This window comes from Bactrocera dorsalis, unplaced genomic scaffold, assembly GCF_023373825.1.
Source record: "Bactrocera dorsalis isolate Fly_Bdor unplaced genomic scaffold, ASM2337382v1 BdCtg007, whole genome shotgun sequence".
Taxonomy (NCBI): Eukaryota; Metazoa; Arthropoda; class Insecta; order Diptera; family Tephritidae; genus Bactrocera; species Bactrocera dorsalis.
Window position 1 is genome coordinate 213,198 of NW_026038058.1, and position 19,109 is coordinate 232,306.

Genomic DNA, 19,109 nt, shown 5'->3' on the forward strand with positions numbered 1-19,109 from the left:
TTCAAGAAATGGCGAAGAGAGATATTGTAGGATTTCATTTTAATTCTATTATGAAAATGAAAAATTTCGTGGCCAAAAGGACCCTCATTATATGATGGCCCTCAACGTGTTAACGTTTTTCGCATACGCACGATATATCGTACGTTCAATTGTGAAAAGGGTGGGTGACCGAAAAGTTTGCAACTCGGCTATATTGCCTCAGCGACACCTGCAGTTGAATTTGCACACAAATTTGAACAACGAAACACAGATGTCGCCATCCGCAGTCTTTAAACTTTGTCATATACTCTTAGGCTTATTCTCACTTTCGCCCGAAGCATTCTCAAATATCGTAAGCATATTTTAGAGAACGTATACGTTCTCTGCATACTCGATACTCTTGCATATCAGTGCGACAAACCTTTCAAAGAGCAAGAATCGCAACAAACTTTAAAAATAAATATAGAATCTGCAACAGATGCAATAATTATTATGTTAAGAAGGTTCTTTCATATTACAGCTACGCATTACAAACAAAACAAAATCATATCTACATAAATCGTAACGTTGATAACTTGAAGAGTTAGTGGCCACTTATTTGCGAACATACCTACATCCGCCGAAAACTTTGAAAAAATACTATTAGCTTCATGATGTATGTATGTAGATGACAATACTTAGAGACTCACGTATTTGAAACATTGAATTGCATGCTTTTACTCACGCTTGCTTATAAAGAAACCGAAAGAAGCGCTTTTGCTTTGCACAGCAAAACATCCATACATACACACATGCCTACATGCAGCCAGATATGTTCTTACGAACCGGTAGGTAATCCAGAGAGTACTCAAAATACAACTGAAACTTTAGATTCAACTCCAATGCGGATTCGATCTCTGTCCTCAGGTGAGATACAGTTAGCAACTTCGCGCATTCCACTCCAGTTGCTCGGCGTGGCACGTCGGCTCCTCGCGGGATCTTAGCCATTTCAGCGTTCAACTCTTCATTTCCGTTGTTTGTCTTGTGCTTAGAGTGTGTAAGCGAAGTGCCATGACTTGAACCCAGTTCAAGTATTGTTCCCAGTGCGAGCACACATGCCTTCATATCTACATATGTATATACCCTATACATACATAGACATACATACATACATAAGTGCGCGCGTACACGCAAGGTAACGCGATGCCTGTGATTTTAATCGCAAATTACTTAAAGTGGATATTAAAACAAATGCGAAGCGTATCGTGTCTTAAGAGCGTGTGTGGGTTTCTTAATTGTGGTTTCGTTTCGGTAAATAATGTATCTACTTAGCGTTGAAAAGTGAATTACGGAAGCACATCAGGCATCTACGTGTATGTGTGCCCGCGATAGTGTTGAAGTATTTATATATTTATGTATGGGTATGTGTATGTGTCTTTAATGTCAAGAAAAGTAAACGATGAGAAGAATAAAGAAAACGCGAGCACGGCGAGATGGATCAAACCGGTTCCCTATGGATTTCGGCTTAAGTCCCGAGTGTGTGAGTTTGACCACAAGAAAAGCTTAACAACTACACAATGAACCACCTATAGCCTATGAAAAAAGAACAGAATCAAATAAGAACGCAATGCAAAACAAAGACCAAATGAACTGAATATTCGGTCAGGACAAAATGCAAATATATAAAGAGTTACATATACAAGTAATATTTGCTTGAACATGGAATCAGAATCATACTTGAAGTATATGGTGCCTAAGTAGTGCTGACAAAGTGCTGACTCTTACCAAACTTAGCAGTTTGTGTGTGATCGTCCAAATTGTCGCCTTGTCGTTGCAAGTCATTTTGCCGCCAACACGTTAATTCGAGTTCCGCTTTCATCATACTTACCGTTCAATTAGCAGTCTTATGCACGTTATGTACATATATACAGTGGGAAAATGAGTACGCCAGCTCTTGGCGATTGTGTTTGCTTTAGTGAATGGAGGTAATTAAATGATGTCCATGACATTCATTCCCTGAAACGCGACATTTGTGTCCAATGGAAGATAATATAAAAAGAGATGCAAAAAGAAAGTTTACGTCGAAAGGTAAGCTAAGTTTATTTTGCCCTAAAACATACTACAACTACACTAAATCGCAACCTCACCGTCTTTTATGTGAAAGTGCCTATCTCATAGAGCGCTTGACGTCGTCTCATTACATTTTCTTGATGTCCATCGGTTTGAAAGATTCGTTCATTCATTCATATACATACATCAAATACCGTTTTACAAGATTTAGAATTCTCCTCCAAACCAAGCGGAGAAAATATTGGAGCCATCCTAATGTGAAAGAAGAAAAGGTTCAATATACTTCTGCGATACAGGCACTTTAGGAATCACATTCCCTTCACGACATTAAGCATATCTACATCCAAACACACAAATTTCTTGAGAATATAGAATGTATATAGCTTCGTTAGTATATGAACATATTTATGAACATATTTTAAATGAAGCTAATCTCGTACCCTCTATCCAATTGTCTAGCAATGTGAAAAATTTCGTAAATGGTTAGAAAGTTGGTTTTGATTGAATTGAGAAGTTTGAGAGCAAAATGTGTGTTAAGAACATAGTTGACCGCATCTTAAACTAAATGGTTTGTTGGGTTGTACGAGCATAAGTATGTTTGTTTACTTGAATGCGTACAGCATATGTTGCTTAGCAGTCAGTGCGCTAGCCAAACACTTCGTTTGCGCAAACGCTCCACTCTTGCCCTTATCGATTACATACATACATACCCACTCTAGCCTTACCAAATTTATTGGTAGTTCGCTTGTTAGATTATAGTGACTCACTCCACAGTCAGCTTTTGTTAACACCGGGGCACGCTCAGAGCGCACATATTGCGAGCGATAGTACCTTGCCAACAATTCACTGACTTCCCATTGGGAACAGCCGCCCCGCTTGGCAGTTAGTCGCTCCGAGCATTGGTGGTGAGTTCATTTCCAGAATGAACACCATTCAACAATCCAGCAGTGAGCACACATGCCCGACTCGAACGGCTCATTGGGCACTTCACTGCTTCAGCTGCTCACTTATTCAGTTGTTAATGAGACAGAACGCGAAACGGTCGTTATCCACGTACAACGGGCACATGCGAGCAGTTCCAAGCTCAGTACATCGTCAAAAGTGATAGCGAATAGAGTACGCAGTGGAGGGCCTTTGGCTTCGAAATTCAATAAAGCGGGTTGATTACGAACGGTAACGGCGCAATTACATATGCAACACAAACACTAACCAATATTTGTGCAATACAAATGACACATAGTGAATAAGACGTATGTTTGTGTGTGTGTGTGTGTTAGATTACTGAGTATTCGGTTCGTTTGTCGTACATGGCCGTGTATGAAACCGGCAGATGTGCGTATGAATGAAAGGTAGTAAAAGCACCAATAATAACAATAACAAAAACAAAAACAAACGAGAACGAAAAGCGGCAGTCAAGCGACGGCTTACCCAGGAACGTGATGAGTAACAGCAGCTACAGCTCGTGAGTTCGTGAATTGCCGGTGAATGCAATTTTATTAAAAACAGAGGAAAAAATTCACAAGCACACAGCAAACAAAAATAATATTAATCAAATCGACGGCGATCGCAGCGTCGGTTGTCATTGTTCAGTGCAGCTGCTTTGAGGCATTGAAGCAACCGGTCGGAATGGAGCGAATTTTAGCAAGCGTTTGAGCTTTTGCGCGCGCCACTGCCGCCCCACCGCTTCCCGATAAGGGAGCAAAGAAAAAAAAAGCAAACACTCCGGTGAATTATTGTTTCCATATGCATATAAAAGTATATTCACATACATATGTATGTAAGTATGTACGAATGGTGCAAAATATGTACAAAAAAAAAGAAAATCGAGCTGTGTACTTACATATGTGACTTTTATATAACTTTTAAATATATTAAAAAGAAATCGCACTGTGTTTGCGCACACGCCATCGGCCGATGTAAATGCTTAATTTCCAAACAGATGTATGTACATATGTACGTGTGAACTCATACAAACATACATACATGTGTACGTTTATAAATTCATACATACTCGAGTACATATTACTCGAATGCATACAGTGGAGACTTGATAAAACGAACACGTCATTGCTAATCATGTGCTTTATTAGATTGAATTACATATCTACAGTTATTAAAATTTGTTTATGCACATCTGCAAGCTGTAAGTTTTGAAAACATATTTTATCTTACTTATGTCTGTCTGTATGAGAAAGAATAATTTCTCATCGGGGTGCAATCGGTTTATCGAGTCTGTACTGTTGTGTATGTGTGTGTGGGTGACCGTGATCACGCGAAAAGTGTCAGTTTAAATATAATCGGTTGCATATGCAGTATCTTGTTGTGATCATTTAAGTGCAAACAAATTTACATAAATACATACATGTACATACATATGTACATACATATGTACATACATAGATGCATTCCTATGAAGTACTTGCCTGCTTGTGCTTAAATAATTTGCTTTATAGTGTTTAGTCCACGCTACCGGTTTCACTTTGCGGTTAAAAACGATTTGTGAAATCTATAGGACAACACACTTGCACACATACACATGTATGTATGTACGTATAACATTACATGCATATATACTTAATGAGTGATAAAGAGCAAACCAAGAACAGCATTTCAATTGAACTAAGTGAAAAACATTGTATGCATTTTATCTAGTGCAGACACTTCTGTACCCACAATCATATACATATTTATCAACAATATTTGTATTGTCGTCCTTGAAGTGAAGTGTTTGCCATTGTGAGTACAGATCACCTGAAGCAGCGAATTGTCCGTGGAACAGTTTGTGCTTACTCTAGCAAAAACAAAAAAAAGCGATCTTCCATTTATTTACATACTTATGTATGTACATACTAAGAATGTACGCCTTCTGTCGCTTATCATACTAGGAGCGAACGCCCGTCCCGCCACACGCTGCACTTCAACACAACTTTACAAACATTCTGGTATCATCAACAGCGTTATCGTCAAGGTAAATAGATATGAGTGTTCACGTACTATAAATAACCTTCACTCTCATAATATTTGTACATATCTACATAGGTTCCATATGTACACATAAATTCATGCAAACACATACAGTATATATGAACATCTTCATGCTTTCCCGCGTTCAAAGAAAAGTGTTGGTCAAAACATATTGAACTGTAGGGAGCCTTACCTTGATTATATATGTATGTACATATTAACACAGTTTGAAAAGAGGACAAATCAGACCACAACTGCGGATAGAAGGAGATTTTCAATCCTATCAGATTCTTAAGCGGCTTAATCCACTCCTAGTCCTAAACGATTACCATATGCACCTTCCCTCAACACTAAGGTGTGGATATGATTTCCGACGTTTAGTAAATGTTTCCGAAAATGTGTTGCCGTCTTACCATGTAATAAATCATCAAGATAGAATGACTATTTTGGTGATATTTTCTGTATTATTTACACTTTAAGTCAGTGAGCATTTCGAAAGTGCTAAGCTAAGCTTACCAAATGTGTCCAAATTAAGCCTATTAAAAGGCCCTTAACAAAATTGGTATCGGGAAATCGGTTCTGAGAAGCGTTCCAGATGCCGATTTGCAGAGTTACCAGATTCCGTTAAGGTTGGTGTTTTTGGTGAAAATTTTAACTAAACATTAACATTAACTAACCAAATAATAATATGCACTCACTCATATTTGACTCTGTACGCTTGGTTGGCTTCTACGTTTTACCTTTCTTCTCCTCGAAGCCAAAATCACCATGTGGAAGCTGAAAACCTCAACAACCACTTTATTTAATTTTGTTGTTTGGCAGGCGCATTATAGCCAACTTTAATTGCTTAAAAAAGATTAACATTCACCTGCACATACACCATACATATGTACATATAAACATACACACTATTTTCATACAATTTGATGTACTATACATACTTACGGATACGCTTACAATTACGGTAAGCATACATATGTACATATACATTCATACCCTTAAGCACTTGGTGTATGTGTGTTTCTGACTGTTCGCCAAATTGACTTGGTACGTCGGAATATTCCGCACGCACATACACTATTGTATTATATACATACATACATACATAAACATATGTATACAATTAAACAAATGTTATTTTTTGAAGTTCCAACAACGAAATATACTTTAGCTTTTTTAATTGCCACAACAATATACATACATATGTATGTATATACATACGTATATTTATGTGTTAAGTGCGTTACTACCAACTGAGGGGTCATGGGTTCCTATCACAGCCGAAGCGAACTCTGAAATTATTTTCTTCAAAGTACATACAATTCTTTTTTACAGTTCTGGTCTGATACTCGTATCTTGAGATTTCCCAAATAAAAGTCCAACATACATAAGTAGAAGCAAAAATATGCCCTTAGTTGAGAATCACATTCGCAAAGCATAACCATAGGACGCAGATACATACATACATAAATACATACTTATATTCGTAAAAGGCCTGCGATGTCCAACCTCAGCCCACAGCACAACGGATGAGCTTATTGAGAACGTTGGCAAACAATGTCACCGTGCGGTTATCAAAGGAACCCATCGGCAAGTTAGGCACTGGCATATACATATGTATGTACATCCACATGCACATACACATATGATTGTGCAATATATTCGTTCTTTTCAGAATTGACTGCATTTGAAATCTACAAGCAGATTTGTTATAGATACATACATACGTATACATACTATATATTTTGTAAATTTATTGTCAATAACAATTTAGTAAAACCGGAATTTAGGAATCTTCTTCGCTTTCAGCAGTATCTAAAATCTTATTTTGAATTATTAAGAGCGTCCGATTACATACATTTGTACATACCTTCATATACACATAGTATGTACTTGTATAATTTGATTTCCAAATGACTGCTTGAAAGCAATTCATGAGGACACTATAGGAATACATATGTAAGTATATCCACATTGCATCAACGAGTTACCGCTTGACCAGCTGATTCCTTCAAGCCCTTTCTCATTTCAAATAATATGTTAGTTGGCACATACTCGTATACACCACTGCATCCCCAAAATAATTTCTTAATCTCCAAAGAGAGTAGTCCCAAACGAGTATTTTTGGAGTAGAAATAACCTCAATTCATGATATCATTAATGTACATACATACATATGTACATCTATCCGATATTATGATCTTAGTATCGGAGATACTAGAAATAAATAGAAAGAATTCGAAATATATTTATTATGCCTACGTGAATTTCAATTAATAGCTTTTACGTCCGTACCTCATTTTGATACGATCTAATTCTGCTCTCAACGTATAACGATTTTGTTCTCATCGTAAATCTTAACGAGACAGATATATGTATGTACATACATGTGTATGTTAACCCTCGCCGACTTCAAATATAATGGGTAGTTAACCTCAAACTGTACCTATTTCCTAGCACTACTTCGTTTGTCAAATTACTCTCAAAATTATGTTGGCCTTACAACTTCAAAACTGTTACAGAACTACTTATCTAACTCTGTTTGTGGGGGAATATAAATTTGAATTTTGCTTAGGACCTCCATGGTTTTATCGCCAAAATATTGGCGGAACTTTGGGCTCCTTCTGAACCGTATTTTCCAAAGCTCTACCAAAATCTCATCCTTCTTTGACTAGTTCCACTTTAGGCCGGGGATTGGAATTTTCATGAAATTTTGTTTTGTTCCACTGCTTGATACACACCCATATGTATGTATGAATGTACATGCCTAAGTATATGTTTATGCGCTGGAAGATGTTGCATAACTGCATTAAACCGCTGCCACCGCTGCAGCGGCGATGGGCTTTTACTGCTCAACAGCTAACGTTTGGCGCCGCCTTTGTGCTGAATATCTGCGCAGAAATTGATTTTCTGGCAACAACAGTGAATTATCAACTCACAGCGGACAGAAATGGGCAGTTTGCCCGCTCAAAGTACATAAGTATGTATGTATACGTGTATATGTACTAGTATATCTGCACGTGTGCACACATGTGAATGCATGTCGAGCCACTGTGATTTCCAGCCGTCTGTATTTGGCAAAGTTCAGTTCGGCTCTGGGGTCAGCGGCATATTGGCAGCGCTGTTGGCGCTTATCTGAGAGCGATTGCGAGTGTTTTTGGCGCAGTGACACAAATTTGCGACAATTCATTGTAAGCATAAATTCTGCACATTAGACAAATTAAGCGAGGCGCCGCTTTGGTTGAAGCTACTCAATAAAGTCGCTTATGCAGACGTAAACATGTTTATGTACATTTGTATATTTATTAATTTTTACAAGTGGACTTTCGTATGAAGATTTCTAATTATCGGTTCAAATTAACGGGACCACGCTATTTGTGACGATGTAGTCGCGCTCTCAGTTTACTCTTCGATAATTCATGTTGCAACTATGATAAGTTCTGAACGACCATATAGAACGCCACAATGCTTGAGGCAATGCGAACTGGGCCGAGTTCGTTCAGCACCTAGATAGATTTAGTTTTATTTGCACGAGGTCTTCATATGAATATGTCAGATATACATACTTGTATGTATTTGCAAGTGTATTGCGTGAGCGTCCACACTTTTGTCTGGGTTTTAACGAAAACAATGATGTCATAATTGCTGAAAATTTAATTTGCGCGCCCCTGCCATGTTGACGAGGTGAACGCAGTGAGGGCTGATATATACACACATACATACATTCATCTACACATTTCCACTCGGCATTACACATATAACATCTTTCTATGTTTGTATGTACATATGTACATCTGTGAAAACAAATAATTCGAGCATGCAAGTAAATAGGTTGATTGACAATTACTTCATTTTCTGCAAAGAATGCAAATTAAACGAACAAAAGCAACCCGTGGAAAAGTGCATAAGCAGAATTTCTACAAAAGACTCTAAACATTTGGCGCTTCGCGTCGGCCAGCTCAGTTGCACTCTAATACATATGTATACAGAACGAGTTGGGTGCATGCATTGTCTTACATACATACGAACATGCATGCACAGCGATTTTGCAATCGGGCACGTTTCAGAACAACAACGATAAGTGGAATACGAACTGATCGACAGAAGTCACCCGTTTAGCATGCAACCCCGTTTTCATTGATACGTACATACATACATATGTACATACATACATACATATGTTGTTTACGGTGAGCTTACCTTACTATAATTGCAATACACTTTAAACAAGCAGAAAATTAACAAACATCGAAAGTGAGTGCAACAAATGTGCCCATTTAAGTAAATAAATATGAGGAGTATGAATGTGCGCTCACTCCGTCATTCCCACGAATCGGAATTGTCATCAATATGATGACTTGGAGGTAACTTAGGAGGAAGTACTCAACATTTTTGGTGGAAGAGAATGCTGAGAACGCAGCAAACACGTCGTCGAGATGCTTGTCCAAGGAATAGAGCATCCTACAAGTTTTAGGCTTTCGCGAGCGCTTTCAGAAAACACTTTTTGAGATTGGGGTGACCCGGCGATCGAACCAAGGTCCTCTTCGGTCAACAAGCGCTTTTCCAACCATTAATCCACCGCGCGAAGCCACACATGTCCCCTGCTTTTAGAAAAGTTATTCCTAGCGGACTCTAGTAATTTGCATAAGTTATGTGTATTATATATACATACACACTTACATACATATGTATGTATGTAAATATTGGCAAGCCCCTTTGAATTTATGTACGATTATGGTGTACAGTTTTGCATTAGCAACTCACTTAAGACGGCATATAAGGTAAAAACCAATTTCATCAATACGTGTTAGTGTGTGTGTGTACAGATACAGCCGATGTGCCACTATTATGTTTTGTGAGATTGTTGTTTGTATTGAACTAAAAAATCACTGTGCATAAAAGTTTCATTTGAGCATATGAAGATTCAAAAACCAGTTGAAATCACAACTGATCGTTGCGGTCAGACAGACAAACCTCCAGATATTGAACAAGCTCTTCGTTTGCTTTATAATAGACCAAACTTCACACATTGCTCACATTTGAATGCATAGGCACATTCCAAATAATCAAAGTATCGCATCAATGCAAAGTCTTTAAAATGTTCCTTTCCATTTATATGTAAATATGTAGGTAATATCTCTAGTACCTTGATCATCAATTTAAGGCATACATGCTTATGGGCCCACAACAACAGCAACCAGCAACACTGTCCAAACTACAAGCATTTCATGAAACATCTCACCAGACTGGTTGCTCACTTTTAGCGGAGCCTACTGTATGCTTAAGGGCAGCACAACTTAAGAGTGTTACCAAAAGCTGTTGAACGAATTGCGCATTTGTACGGTCTCCCAAAATGCTACATGAAACTGCGGCGATTTCAAAAGTTTTACTTTACGGCGCGTACATCAAGTACATGTGACTTTTCAGCGGGAACCATAACGCTACTCTTAGATTCTTGCAACACCTAACCGCATCAGTTACCACAAAGCTTTCACTGCTATTGGCCCCGTAAATTCTAAAAGATTTCGTTGCAAAGATTTTATGTCTTGAAAAGTTGTTGGTCCAATCATTTGAATTAATAAATTAAATACTCTTAGGATTTATAAATTAGTATATTTATGGAAAACTATGGAAAACTGACAGATATTTACTGATTGCTTGCAGATGGCTTACAGGTCTTCGTTAGATTTCAGATATTGTAATGGAATATAGCACCTTTATGTACATAGATAAGTAAGATTATTTAGAGTATTTTTCGTAATGTTTTGCCATATACGCTGTTTGGCAAAGCAGTGCTTAGCTAATGTGATTTGTGGACGTGAAAATTGTCCCATTCCGCCCAACAGCATTACTGGTCTTCTCTGAATACCAAATGACACTTGTACGAAGTTTCATGTCATGGTCGGCAAGATGAAATAACACCTGTCATCAAACAAACAGTCGTCGCATTCGCGACTTGCCTCCCAGCTCTGAGAGTATTCGACGCAATACCCGCCGGGGGAAGAAGAGGAAGAGGAAGACTTTCACTCCGTTAGAAAGACCAGGAAAAGAAGCACCTGACTTCATTTGGAATCTCCAATTGGCGCCAAATAGTGAAAAGGAAGAAGGACTGGCGCACTGCTGTAAACTCGGCTATAACCGCGTAATTAGCGTCTACGCCAATAAAGATGAAGATATACAATTTCAGGGTGACCTTTCACAACTACTTCAAAATGGGAAAAAAACTTAGTCGTACAAACCAACGACTCAAGAGCAGCAGTTTCGGTCGTCCGATAAGTCTACAGATGTTGAAATGAATGATGATGATTCGAAGGGGCGCAAAATGGCGCAGAAATAGCTAACGAAAAACGGTGGGATATTGGAAACAATAACAACACATTCAAGCCAACAGGGCATACGCCAAGCCGGATTACATATTAAACAAATAAATACAGACATATGTACATATGCATGTATGTATATAGTATATTATATGGCATATAAGAAACATTTCTCAAGTACTTAACACTGGAGCTAAGTGAGATGAAATTTTGAACATTTTTTACTAACTCAACGAGCACAGTGCCTTCGTATGCTTGTTCATATGACTGCAAATATATCTTGAAGGTTTAGAGAGCACTTAGCACTTCGTTTTATACCTTTAAAAAAGTAATTGTTTCTATTTATTATTTTTTATTCTTCTTTTCCGTTTTCTGCGTTTCTTATCTGACCTTAGAAAGCTTGCTTGAATACGCTTTTAATAAGCAGTGAGCACGAGTGTGGTATGTACATACATACATATTATGTACATATGCATGTACATTTGTATTATACCAAAAACAAAAATAAAAACAAAGCAAAACAATACCTCACTCAATGAGATACCTAGCTGAAGTTACGTGTTGGTTTCCAGAGCATCAATTATTTATCTGAATACGTTTATGTGCTTGCGTAGATATGTATATACATACATATGAACAACTTGTTCATCTTTTGGTACAAATGTAAAAAGCTTTAGATCTTATAATTGATCTCACATTGCTCAATTTATTTGAAGGGGTCAATAACAACAACAATTCATAAATACTGTATTTTATATTCGTGAATTCCATGAGAGCGATTCTGGGCTGTGTGCATGCATACATATGTTCTTTGTATACATGCATGGGGGCCGTATGTTTCCTGAACAGTTAATAGTGTGGAATGTGAAACATTTTAATTTGCTCGTATGCCTTTGTAAGTGCGCAAAAGACACATTCCTCGCTCCAGACCTCGAAACCTAATTGCAATACAATTTACACACATGTGGGTGTTCATTTGTATTCAAGGTAATGCAAACACCCTCCAGGAATGGGCAGGCATTAAGTCTCGCAAATTCTTTTGCATGGTTTTACAATTTTGCCAAATAAATCGAAAATTGTAAATAAAACGCAAAATATTTAATTGTTCATCAATATTTCTTTTGTCGCCTTCAAAGTAATTCCCACCAGATGTAATACACGTATGCCAACAAATTTTCCGATTCTCGAAATACTTTTCATAAGCACTTTTGGAATGTCCTTCAGCTCCTTCATCGAACTTTGTTTTATCTCTTCGATCGACTGAAAACGAACTCCATTCCGATAATTGTTGACGGTTTTGCATTTAAACTCAGAAGCCCATGTCTCATCTTCAGTTATAATGCTCTCCATGAAAGAGGGATCGGTATTTTGCACTATCAAGCATGTCCGAAGAGACCTGTCTACGGTACTCTTTTTGAAAAAAAACTTCAGCTTTATAGGGACGAGGCGGGCAAGAATGCTTTGCATACCCAAAATATTCACCAAAATCACTTGGACTAACTTCGAACATTCTAGCCATATCTCTAATACTTGCCCGATGATTTTCAAGCAACATTCCTTACTTTTTTAATATTCTCATCAGTTGAAGAGGTGGAAGGTCGTCCAGAACGAGGCATATCGTCAACGATCTCTCGACCGTCTTTGAAGGCTTTGTATCACTCGTAGGCTGTAGGTGTACCGACTTAAGCAGCTTTTGTTAACAATCTGGTTGACAACTTAGCAAAATACACGTTTTTGAAAAATCATTTACCCGGGGAGTTTAATTACAATTTTCGGGTCCCTTTTTGTCACAATTATATTTGTAGGTTTTCTTTTCGAAACATTTAGTTTGTACTATCAAATTTCAATTTCCAACTATTAAAAACTATAAACAGAGGAGTTTCTTGCTAGGTCCAATTGGACTATCCTTACCTGCGTACGCATTTGCACCGCACCAATACGTCAACGTTAATTCACTTATTTTGGCTGCAATGTATGTATGGTATGGTATAGTGGTATATGTACATAAGTATATGCCTGCAATGTATAGAGTAGTGGTATTACAACTAGAGACGACATCATCACTTTTATATGAATATACATAAGTACATATGTATGTACATATGTACGTATAAAAAATTAATTTATCGCATTAAAACAGATACTAGGATATAATAGTTAAACAAATTATTATTGCAGTAAAATACACAAAATATGTACATACATATGTACAAAATGGATATGTATATACATATGTAACGGGTGATTTTTTTGAGGTTAGGATTTTCATGCATTAGTATTTGACAGATCACGTGGGATTTCAGACATGGTGTCAAAGAGAAAGATGCTCAGTATGCTTTGACATTTCATCATGAATAGACTTACTAACGAGCAACGCTTGCAAATCATTGAATTTTATTACCAAAATCAGTGTTCGGTTCGAAATGTGAAAATCCGCTTTTTTATCGACAAATTTTGTTCAGCGATGAGGCTCATTTCTGGTTGAATGGCTACGTAAATAAGCAAAATTGCCGCATTGTTTGGTGTGGTTTGTACGCTGGTGGAATCATTGGACCGTATTTTTTCAAAGATGCTGTTGGACGCAACGTTACGGTGAATGGCGATCGCTATCGTTCGATGCTAACAAACTTTTTGTTGCCAAAAATGGAAGAACTGAACTTGGTTGACATGTGGTTTCAACAAGATGGCGCTACATGCCACACAGCTCGCGATTCTATGGCCATTTTGAGGGAAAACTTCGGACAACAATTCATCTCAAGAAATGGACCCGTACGTTGGCCACCAAGATCATGCGATTTAACGCCTTTAGACTATTTTTTGTGGGGCTACGTCAAGTCTAAAGTCTACAGAAATAAGCCAGCAACTATTCCAGCTTTGGAAGACAACTCCGAAGAAATTCCGGCCGAAATGCTCGAAAAAGTTGCCCAAAATTGGACTTTTTTATCGCATTAAAACAGATACTAGGATATAATAGTTAAACAAATTATTATTGCAGTAAAATACACAAAATATGTACATACATACATATGTACAAAATGGATATGTATATACATATGTATAATACATTATATGCGCCCACGCAATCGTTCTTCGAACATGTGGTAACATTTTAGGCTTTTTATTTACGTACGCATGTACACATACATACACACATATCAAAACTTAACTCCTACCTTCATACTTGCTTGCATGTGTATACATATGTATGCATATTCGAGCACTGTTTCTGTCATTCATCACCACAAAATTTTACGTTTTCTAAATTGCCCAAACGGTCAGAACAAAAATGCAACATTGCAACAGAGCCGTTAAGCAACAGCGGTGGACCAATGGCGTTGAAACTAAAGGTGTTTATTTTCGTTAACGTAAACAACAACGATTGAAAAAAGCAGAAACAAAATAAACAAATCGACCAATTTCGAGGAAATGAAGTGAAGACAAGTCAGAAGAGAAGCAGCTTTGCTCGCTAAACACTTACCTATAGACTAGATGCAACGTGTGTAAGTGCATATGTACATATGTATGGGAAACAGCGTAGAAGCACCAGATAACAGTTATACTAAAAGTTAGTAAAGCGAGTTATTGACAATATCAGCTGAAGTGCTGACGTCATATGCACATAGTAGAACTATTGGATAAAGTATTCAGGCACCGCATATTTCCGTTAATAAGAAAGGTTTCTTTACACAAATAGTTGATAAAACCCGAGACTATTGTTTACAAAGTCAGTACACAAGGCAAAAATTACCTTGGTGCAAAATGTTAATTTAATTGTAAATATTCCTTCTTTCAACTACGGTCCACCGTTGGCCTAGCCCCCCTTCTTTTAATGAACAAACACTTTGTTTCAGTGTTTGTCTTACTTTATAAAATACTCAAAGTCCAGACAGATTTCACAAAGTAGATTTTATAAAATATTCGTGTAAAATAAGCAATCTTTTGTTGGCTATTTTAGCCGACTTTAACATTCTGTTCATTCATATTTCAATGTTTTGGGTGAAGCTACTTTATCACTTCGGCATTCAGTTTCAAAAATCAAATCATATTTCCACAGAAATTAAAATAGTTCGCATCGATACATACATACAAACATATAAACACTCATGCACACATTTTAATACAGTTTACATATGTACATACATACGTTAAAGTAAGCACCGTATAAACTGAACGAACTCAAACTCAGGAAGGTTTGAATATTTTTAACATTATTGATGCATCATCACACACAAAGTGGAGAAGATGTCTTCAAAAAATTTGGTCCAAAAAATGTATTAAAAAACAAATACATTCATTTTTTCTGCAGTAAATGTAATTAGAATATTTTCGAAAGATGATTTATAATACATAACCGAGTATTAACTGTATACAAATGTACATACATACATATGTATGTATGTAAACTAATGGACATATGTTATTATCTCTACGCGGAGAGGTCAAGCTTGAAATAATAGCTGAAACAATTTGAGATGTAATCGTATATGTAAATATCTATGCACATGTATACATTTGTTAGTGTGAGTATGCATCGGCTGCCACATAAAGTCTCTTGGCTCCCTTGCCGAATCAGGTGTCTGCGCTATAATGTATTGGTATACTCATGTACATATGTACATACATACATACATACGTAGTATACCACAGTATAGTAGTTCACTGTCAAACGAACTTTCGAAACATGCACATACATACATATGTACATATACCTACATACATTAGTGTGGGTCAAAAATTTAAATATTTTTTGCCGCTTGGTACTCCGACACCTACTTGGTACTCCGACACCTACATATACCAGAGTATGAGCCCTTAAATGCAACGGGAAGATCCTCCGCCTTACAGTTTTCTATTTTTTCTTTATAGAAAAATTTAAATACTTGCGAAAATATCTACATATAATATAATGCCAACGAAAAGAATTATTCGATTTTTTACTCACCCTAACCTACGTACATATGTATGTATGTATAACAAAACTAATTTTAATATCGCTCCGAAATTTGATTTAATAGGTCAAAACAATAGTAATTTTTCATTAATTTAAGTTAGCTTACATTTTAGATTGTAATATACATACATATGTATATGTGTGTATATACAAAATATACATCTGTTCAGATGTATGCACGATTGTAAAAACATGATTTGTAAATATTTTACCGAAATATTGCGATCGTTAAATAAATTGCTTGTAATGATGTCAGTATGTACTCGTACGTGCCTACCCTGCTGTGAAATCGACTAGTTCAGTTCGACTAGTTCTATTCGACTAGCTACCAGAGATTCTACTAAAATTCTACTAAGGATTCTTCTTAACACCACTTGACAAAAAGTACAAAACTGTTATACGTACTTATATATAATATGTGGATCTAGCTAATGGGCTGAAAGCTATGTACATACATACTTATATATATGTTAGTTTCCTTGCTAGTTGATTTAACGGATTTGAGTTTCGGGTAGTCGTGACTAGGAGAGTAGAGCCATAAAAACAAACTTATTACTTGCACGGACAGACAAACGAACCGATGACATGGAAAGCACCATCTGCATATAACGGTTTTAAAGGTTACAAAAAAGGTGAACAAAACTATTAATCCTCTTGAAAATGTTGTGGGAGTAAGAAAATGAAGCTTTTCCTTGGAACACTCTTACTAGTGTACATTTTTACATAATCCATTGTTCGTATGTTAAAGATCGAAAGTCACTTTAGGATATTTTATATATTTGATAATCAAAGACCACTTGCAATAACTCAGAAGCACTTTTTTCACAAATTTGAATCTATGAGCTTAGTATTTTTCAGTTCCATATTTTTAGGCTACACTGTGTTATTTTGGTGGAAAAATTACAAAAAAAAAAAAAACGATAGGAACAAAAGCGTCAAATCTACCCCTAAAATATTGTCGGAAAATGGTCGTAGATCGGATTTGCACATCAACATACCTTTCATACATACATACATATATACTATCTCCCTCATTCTACTATAAGGCGTTTAATCCAAAACTTGCAATAGTACGTATGTACATATGTAGGTGAAGGCACAGATGTGCACACATTGCAACACTACACCCTGTGTTTAGTCAAACGGTTACAACGTCACCGCTTAGTTACAACAAGTGCTTTCTACTGTTTAGATTTGGAACAGATATCTCCCCTGCACTAGTTACACACTCTTTTTTATATGTACATACTTATGATTCCCTTTTAAAATTTTGTTCTTTCTATTCGATTTACTGAAATTAGTTAAAAGGTTCACTCACGTCACATCTCATTTCCCAATGGCACTGCGTTTTCCTTGTGAAAGAATAGCATTTTGAACAAAGAACACCCAACTGGTACGTTTTACAGCGATAAAAGAGTTAATAAGGCACCGGTTCCTTTATGAAGTTCCTAAAATATCTTCCGGCATTTACTCAACAATTTTTAGAACGCAATTTCGTTTCATACAGCGCTTACATTAAGCGATAATGGCCGCTTACGCACCATGATAATATACATGGGCTTATGTACGGTGTACATACATACGTCTTAATACGAATTGTCTCTTGTGCATACTCTTTATTGCCGACAGGCACCCTCTCAACAATGAACACATTTCGGTTTAGACACGCGTCGTCCGAAAGAACTGAATATATACATACATACAACATATGTATGTGTGCATATTCGTTGTAATTTATTAGACTAACCACACTTCTGCAAAGAAATCAAAAAAACTTGGTTGTTGTCTACACAAAACTACAAAGATCAGACTGAACAAAACTTATTGTGGGGGAGGAAGTAAGAAAAGTGAGCCAATACCCCACAAACCGAAATTTAAATTTTAAGCGCTGCTCATAATGCTTAGTATATGTATGTATGTACATACATATGTATATTAAAAGCGTGCTTTCTTAGTTTCTTCTTTTCTGATCCAGTAATGCTACAGCACTCATATTTCAAAAATCAAAGTTTAAGGCGGTTAAAATAGTGTTTTCTTATTAAAAAATGAAACCATACTTTCGCTTCCTCCACCATTTCTAAATTTAACTAGTACATTACGCCACCCACCGAAGGTGCAGTAATTTCGAACATACATATGTATGTATGTAGTAGTTTTTCCGAAAGATAAATTCATCGTAATTCAAAATTTTGCCGAACTTTGAACTGTCCTGACAGTATTTTAGTCTTTTTTAGTTTCATTGCAAAGCCAAATCTTGAAAAATAGTTAATTGTGTTACAATCACCCGAAAAAAACAATTCAAGACCTTTGCCGTAATAGAGAAAAAACTCAAAAGCTGTTAGCTGAAAGACAGCAATTTTGAGAATAAAAATGCTCCTGACGAAGAAGAAAACTGTAAAAGTCTTAGCATTCGTTTAGAATTAGACAGACAGACACATGAAGTTTCGAGCAGCCTGTACAGTGATAGTATATGATTTTTGCTTCTTCCCGGACTAACCCTCCCTTATTTCATGCGTATTTCTATAGGTTCACACAAGGTCTCCCCTTTGAAAAACACTCACCAAGGCAATTTAGTTGCCACCACTGGCAAATTACCAAAATATAGCGTCCACCCAATCTGGCATTTACCCTTAAATGCTTTCATTTCAATGGGGGCTCCAACCCAATAGCAATTTCCTTTGATTGTTTTTGCATTCACCGCTTACATCGAATATGTAACTGTAATTTATGTCAGGACGCTGTGTCAATATAAATTCTATGGTACATTTTATGTACTTTTTGGTTGTATTTATACGCAACATTTTAGGTAGAGATAGTCTACAAGAATATCTGAAACAAAAGAAACA

The 19,109-nt window shown here is 36.7% G+C and overlaps 1 protein-coding gene across 24 annotated transcripts in view; it reads left to right on the top strand.

The window, feature by feature from the left end:
• The first annotated feature begins 911 nt into the window (after nucleotides 1–911).
• LOC105228263 (uncharacterized) overlaps nucleotides 912–19,109 on the top strand; it is a 30,351-nt gene continuing 12,153 nt past the window's right edge. For 2 of the 24 annotated variants that reach the window (XM_049461097.1, XM_049461096.1), the window contains exons 1-2: nucleotides 3,012–3,201; nucleotides 4,482–4,996. The gene's annotated coding sequence lies outside the window, so the exon portion shown is untranslated. Of the gene's footprint in view, nucleotides 2,047–2,734; nucleotides 3,202–4,481; nucleotides 4,997–5,067; nucleotides 5,911–6,327; nucleotides 13,567–14,591; nucleotides 15,690–19,109 lie in introns of those variants that run through there. The other 22 variants (XM_049461106.1, XM_049461105.1, XM_029551129.2 and 19 more) reach the window with 19 other exon arrangements.